This window comes from Astyanax mexicanus, chromosome 19 (genome assembly GCF_023375975.1).
Source record: "Astyanax mexicanus isolate ESR-SI-001 chromosome 19, AstMex3_surface, whole genome shotgun sequence".
NCBI classification, from domain to species: Eukaryota; Metazoa; Chordata; class Actinopteri; order Characiformes; family Acestrorhamphidae; genus Astyanax; species Astyanax mexicanus.
The window spans coordinates 19,963,932-19,971,997 of NC_064426.1; positions in this window are offsets into that span (position 1 = coordinate 19,963,932).

Here is an 8,066-nt window from a genome sequence, read left to right on the forward strand (position 1 = left end):
ATCATTAATGTGGAGTCGGTCCCCCCTTTGCTGTAAAAGCTCCAACTAAAGGTTTGAAACAGGTAATGAATCAGCAGAATGTGGGGGGCTTTGTGCAACTTTATAAGGTCTGACACTTTGTGAGTTGCTGTGGTTGCTAAACGGGAAGAAATTTCACCATGCTGGAATTTGGTGAGCTCTTTAGAAGCATCAATTCTTTCACTATTGCCTGTAAAAGCAGACTGCAAGGCTAGGTGCTTGATTTTATACACCTGTGGCAATTGGACTGAATGAAAGAGATGTGTCATAATATACTTATATCCATATAGTGTAAGCACTGATAGGCTTGTACAAAGAGAAGAAAACCAAACTCTTGTGCAACAATAACATGATTTCAAGAAGAATAATCTTTTAATGTGAAGACTGAAGTTTTCCTTGGAATAAAACTGCATAGATATTGTATTGACTAAATTGTATACATTTATTTTTAAATTATACCTTTTTTAATTTGTGCTATCTTAACTGTTAAGATTATTGTAACTTATAATAATCATTAATATGCCATACCATATGTCTGTGTCTTTGTTAAAGAACATAATACAAAGTATTTCAGCATGAAAGCTCATATTTGTAATGTGTGACAGTGTCCTGAATCGATTCTAGGTCTCTGCTGTTCGTAACAAACCAAACTGTGTGAGCTGTGATTATTATAGGTGTATTAAACACCTTCCTCAGTATAAATAAATGCACTGGGCGATGGGAGGCAAGCTATGCGGAGTCTGTATGCCTGTCATTATCAGTACAGTCATGGCAGCACTATGGGATGTAAACAGTGGCTTTTAATAAACTGTGTGGAGCTACTTTGACCCTGAATTACGATGTAAAAAATGATTTACCGGGGCAAAATATGCCTCGATACATCCGTTGTACAGAGTGCTGGGCAAAAAGCAAGTTTTTTACACCGGATTTCTCCTTTAAGTCCATAATTTTTGTTTTGATTCAAAAAAGTAACTCTTTCATTTACATTCAACCTCCACACAAAGCTTACAGTGAGTTAACCTCTCACTAAAGATAAGATTTGTTTATTTTGATCATTAATTTTTGCACATTTTCAGTTTCTTACTGATTCCAGTCTGAGTCTCTTTAGATTTGTGCTTGAAAATGTATGAACCCTTTAGAATTCTTAACATTGCTGCTAATATAAGTCCTAAAAGTGCTAAAAATGAGAACCAAATATAACAAATGAGAGAAATATATATATATATATATATATATATATATATATATATATATATATATATATATATATATATATATATATATATGAGACCTGTTAATTTATTTATTGAGGAAAATTATCCAATATGTCGAGTCGATGAGTATGTGAACTCTTGCTTTTTGTTGATCCCCTTTTAAAGCAGTAACTTGTACCAACTTGTAACTGTTACTGAATTAACTGTGAGTACCTTGTAACTGAATTACTCCTGTACAATTAGCTTACAAAATAGATTTTCTAATATTTTGCTCTTAAAATTCATAATTCCTTGTTCCATCAGTAGTGGCAAGCTGTCAAGGCACAGCCCACCATGTTTCACAGATGAGATAAGTTTTTTATATATGTTGGAAAGAAATGTTTTCTTTTTTACAAAGATAACAAGTCTCATTTAAACCAAAAAAAATATCCTGGCTTGGCCATGTGATATACTGCAAGCTGCAAATAGGCAGCAATGTTCGTTGTGGAGAGCAGAGGCTTTATCCTTACAGCTCTGCCATGCACACCATTGTTATTCAGTGTTCTCCTGGTGGGACTCAAAGAATATTAACAGTAGCCAATACGAGAAAGACTTGTAAATACGTAGAAGCCTGGGTTTTATTGTGACTCACAGACTAATACTACACTCCTTTCTCTTTGAGCGATCTTGGTTGGTTGTCCACTCCTGGAGAGGATAACAATGGTCTTGAATTTCTTTCCATGTTTACACAAACTGTGGATTGGTGGAGTCCAAACTCTTTAGAAATGTTTTTTTAAGTCTTTTCAGTCAGATGAGTCAACTCTTTCTTCTGAGCTCCACAGAAATCTGATTTCTTTGTGACATGATACACTTCTACAAACATCAGACTGTGAAGAGCAGACTTTGATAGATCCCGGTTCTTTATATAAATCAGGGCTCCGCCCACTCAGGCGTGATTGAAAAAAATGACTTTAATTACCTCTATATCTTAATGAGCTAGCTTCAAGTGCCATTCTGATATGTCTATGTTTGCAGCAGCTCTTGTATCAGCGTCATTAGCAGTAACACGGGTGCTCAGCTAATTAAGGAAAAGCTATTAGGGTCAGGAAAAAACCCCTGAGAAACTACCAGACACTTAGCAATACACTGTAAAATGAATATGGAGGGTGATATGTAACTAATGCAAATTGTCTGAAAAATACTCAAATATATTAGTCAGCAAGTGGAATAAATTACAATAGGTAAATTCTATCAACACTTGCAGCTCTGAAAAAAATAAGAGACCACTTAAAATAATGAGTTTCTTTGATTTTACCAAATCGAAAACTTCTGGAATATAATCAAGAGGAAGATGGATGGTCACAAGCCATCAAACCATGATGAACTGCTTACATGGTAGCACCAGGACTGGCACAGAGTTATCCAAAAGCAGTGTGTAAGACTGGTGGAGGAGAACATGCCAAGATGCATGAAAATTGTGACTAAAAGCCAGAGTTATCGTGAGGTGACGAAACTCAGAGAGAGTCCAGATGGAAATAAAATTACCGAAGGACCACAGATTTCAGCGAAAAAAAAATGTTAATTTAGCCTGTCATTACCTCAGAGGACATCTGAATAAAACATGTTCATGGTCATTCCGGACGGGAATAAAATCACAGAGGACCCCCCCATAAAAGAGAAAATTACACCAGGACCCCCTGAAGAAACGTAACCCGTCTGGATAGGGCTATAACTAATACATTTAGGTAATCTTTACTTAATATATGAGGTGAAATTTACCCAAATAAACTAAGTGCAAATTGTTACCTCACATTTATTCAGCAGATTCTATAGGTTGTTTTGTACAAAAATACAGAAATGGGAATCGGCATTTGGAAATTAAATGCTGCATCCTGTGTTGAACCAATACGCTGTGCGATCTGTTCAGTATTTCCATAAATGTTCAAAACACGTCTGTCACAAACACTTGTCAACCTTTAATCTAACAGTAATGGGAAACAATCCTTACCCCCCAGACCTTAACCTCATTGAGAATCTTTAGGATGTGTTGGAGAAGGCTCTGTGCAGTGGTCAGACTCTACCATCATCAATGCTGCAAGATCTTGGTAAAAATTAGTACCGGAATCATAGCTTAAGGCGGCCCAACAAAATATTAGTGTGTGTGACCTTTTTTTTTGGTCAGGCAGTGTATAAAAAACGATTTTTAAATGGAAAATTACACTAAAATACAGTGTTTGGCCTTCACGCACAAACACACTACCTTCACACTCCAAAGAACTGACATGCTAACACAGATTACGCATCACTCATGTGCGAACGTGGGGCACACGCTCATTGGGTCTGGAGGCCCGTTGAGCTGCGTGTGAGGGTCTTACACGCGCGCACACACTCACTCACTTACACAGTCACGCACACACGCACACACACATACACGAGTGTGTCACACCATATACACCGTGTTTTCCCTTCACTGCTCTTTGTCACTATCCTGACGCTCCATTTGCATATTTTATTGGATTAGCTCAGAAAACCAAAGAGCCTGTCACACGCCAAAATACTGGAGTAAAAGCAAGAGAGAGGGGGAAGAGAAAGAGACCAGTAAAGTGGCTCGCTGAAGTCACAGTAGGTTTTTGATGGGGCAAATGGGTTCATCTGAGGGCTAAAATCATGTGATAAAGCTCGGCCCACTAAACTCGGGTTTATGAGGGGTCTGGTGTCTCTGCTGATTGTGGTTGAAGGACAACAATCGCTGTGGGTCTAGACTTGCAGTCTGACCATGTGTGCATCGTTGCAGTGATTAAATGATTGTACAAATAGACACACTAATTGAACACAATACTGAGATACCTGCTTAATTACTGTTTCTTCCTAAAACAAGAGTAATAAACAGGAATGGTTTAGCCTAGGTTTGCCAGACCACTATTGCCTGCATATAATCATCAATGATATTACAGAATAACGTGAAACACATATTTTATATACTGTAGCTGTATAAACCATTATTACCATCAGTAAATTTTGCATTTTATTTGGAAATCAAGGGACCAGAGTCTGGAAGAAGAGTGGAGAGAAACACAGTCAAAGCTGCTTGAGGTCTAGTGTGAAGTTTTTACAATCAGTGATGGTTTGGAGAGACATGTCATCTGCTGGTGTTGATCCACTGTGTTACATCAATTCCAAAGTCAGGGCAGCGTTTTTTCCAAAAAATCTTACAGCACTTCATGCTTTCTTCTTCTGACAACTTTTATGGAAATGCAGATTTCATTTTCCAGCAGGACTTGGCACACTTCCCGCACTGCGAAAAGTACCAATTGGTCTTATTTAATATTCTTATTTTCTGAGATACTGACTATTAGGTTTTCATTGGCAGTAAGCCACAATCATTAACAATAAAAAAAATGCTTAAAATAGATCACTCTTTGTGTAATACATCTATATAATATATGAGTTTCACATATTGAACTAAATTACTGAAATGAAGTTTTTTTTTTATTTTTCATGAAGTTTTTTTATGTTTCATGTACTATTTAATATTATCCTGACTGGTAAACGAATCTGTCAGAGCCTTTGTCAGATCTAGACCATATATTTACTAGTTTGCAGATGCTCTGGGCTCTGGTGAATATGATTTGTGACTAACATTGTGGTAACTGAAATTAGCTAAATGCATTCACTGATATCGACATACAGTGTACCACTATTAACTGCACAGTTTAGCACTGCTCTTCTACACCCTCAAGAAAGTCTTGCTAATATTCACTAGATTATATAAGACTGTATGATCAAGAGGGGAAATGAAATTCTGCTTTTCATTGCCTGTTCTTTTCCAAGTAATGTGTGATTTTCAATTAAGCAGGATCATACTTTTCAGTTAAGCAGAAGAAAAATCCCTGCAAAGCAGTTATGAGCTAATCCTCGGAGTGTATTTAGCTTTACCGCTTACCGCTTTTCTCCGCTTAAGTGTCCTCCTTTGAAAATGGTTTAAACACCTGAAAGGTTTGAGTGCTTGAGTGAGAGCACAAACATCACAACAAGAATTTTGACGTTATTGCCAAGGTAGTACTGACAACTGCTATGACGTGCTTCTTTCCACTGAATAATCCTGCTTAGACTTAGACAAAGTCTGCAATTGAGTAGGTCCCCCTTGTCCACAGGGTCCACAGGATTCCACAAGATCTCTAAATTATGTTTGTGATGTTAGCAGCAGAACCCCTTTTTTAAAGACCATTAAAGGTACATTCTGTAGGAACTGAGAGCGAGCGTGTGAAATGGCTACAGCAGTCCAATTTCAAAACATCACAGAGAGTAGTCTGCCCCGCCCACCCCTTCCCAGCCATGAAGCTTATTTGGGTTGCCAAATTCAGGAGGCTGAATCTACACAAAGTTTAGACTAGTAGGAGAGTCGGAGAGTACGAGCGAGAGGAGAAATATAGCAATTCTAAACTCTTCTAAAACGCATATCTAGCGTTATATTGACTGTATATTACATGAGGGAGAGCTAAAGCTCCGCGATGTGCCGGACCACGAGAGCTTCGCGAGAGCTCTGCGAAAGTACCTGACTGAATTAGCTAGCTCTGGGTTGGTCTTGTAGTCTATTTGAGCACTAAGTCTCCAAACTCTTTCAAACTCACTGCCAATATTCACTCTTGTTATATTCCTTCTTTGTTCACTGAGCATTTTTGTACGTGCTGGCAACCTCGGGGGTGGAGTTAGTGTTGGGGAACAAGCAGCAGGCGGAGTCAGAGGACAAAACTGACACAAACTCCGGGACCGAATGCACACTTAAAATAGGAACGTACAGGATGAATCCCTGCTGACAAGAGCTGCTAGTGCTTTTACTCAACGTGTTTCCTTAATATCTGATGATACATCCTGATCATTGTATTATTTACTACTGAAAATTTGTTACATATTGGTCCTTTAAGGATTATGTTTTTTGTAACACGTGACACTATTGATCTATCAAGTGACAAAGCAAATCCATGTGTGGAGGCACCGTGGTGAAAACAGTTCAGTAGATCAACAGTTTGCTGTCAAATGTCACACATCCAGAAGACCTGGTGTCATGAAGTGTGGTGCAATTTTGTACAATACCAGCTCAACTTTGGTGTTTATTACAGGCATTTTGACAGCCCAACATTGACCCTACCTTTTCTAAATGCACACTCATGTGCACTGTTCCAATAAAACAATACTCGCCCGCATACTGCTGCCTTATCAAAAGCTTTCTTTGAGACATAGGTTCTATACCATGACCAATCACATTGTCAGACCTATGCCTGTTTAAAATGTGTGGATGCTTTTCTCAACACGATTAACAGTTTGTTGTCACATGTCACATGTCCAGAAGGCCTCGTGACATGGTGTGGGGTGCAGTTTTGTACAATGCCAGATTACCTTTGGTCTTTTTTACAGAAAAGCTTTTCATGAAGACATAGATACTACATCATGACCATCAGGACCAGGCATTGTCAGTCCTATGCCTGATTAAAAAAAGTGTGGATGCTTTTGGATGTGCTGTCATCACTTCATCACTACCAGAATATCTGCAGCAACTGTGTAAAAAACATTCAAGCTGCAAGGAATGCGTTATTGCAAGAAAACTTTAGGAACCTCTACAACCCTGCACTGATCAACATTAACACTCTGCATATATACCCATCACACGTACTCACACTCACACTCACACACAGCTTTAGCTCCCCATTATTTATTACGTGCCCATCACATTTTCACATTCATAAATTAGTACCTGTTACATTAGCTCTAGCTCTACATTATCTTTCTGTTCTGTTTGTTCTGTTATTTGTTTGTACTGAGCGGGTCGACCCAAGGGGGTTGGGTTCCTCTGACTGAGTCTTGGTTACTCCTAAGGTTTCTTCCTCGTAATGTAAGGGAGCTTTCATTGCCACTGTGTCTCCATAATAATTGGCATCTTTGTGGTGCTGCTAATTGAATTAAATTGAACTCAATGCAGAGACGCATGGCATGTTGTGTTACACATGCATTTACATACTTCTTCTATATGTGTAGCTCAGTATACTGTAAATGTCCACGATTTGCTTGTGTCAGTCTAAATGTTGAATTATTTATTGTTTCTGGTAATCTTTATCTTCCTTACCAATTGCATTGTATTTTTGCAACTATTTAGTTGACGATGAGAATTTTATATTAAACATCCCAAAAAATTATTTCCTAATCTTTCCAAACACACTGGACACTAATTCCAAACACACTGGACACTACGACTGATTACTTCCACACTTTGTATAGTTTTTGTATTTATATATTTATGTATATATTTTTAAGTCTCAGTTTAGAATTTTATAGTTTAGAGTTTAATATCCCTCACTGTGCTCTCTTATTGTACTACACGTATTGTTTGTTTCTACTTTGTTGTGTAACTGCTACTGGCTGCTAAATTTCCTTCGGGATCAATAAAGTATCTATCTGTCTGTCTGTCTGTCTGTCTGTCTGTCTGTCTATCTATCTATCTATCTATCTATCTATCTATCTATCTATCTATCTATCTATCTATCTATCTGTCTATCTAACTAACACACACCTTTACACTTCAAGTGCAGCCTGTCTGTAAAGGCCAGAGTGTACAGCAACGCCAGCCAAGAAAACACGGCCCTGATTGGCAGCACTAACATACGACATGTGTACAACATCAGCACGGCTTTACTGAGACCGTCTCATTCCAGATCTCTGGTCAGGGTTTCTGTCAGCGTCCACCATGAGAACAACAGTCAAGGTGCTTTGCGTCCACTGAACTGATGATGAAGCGAGAAAGAAAGGATGGACAGAAATAAGGAGGGAGGGAAGACATAACGAGGGCACGGCTGAGTATTT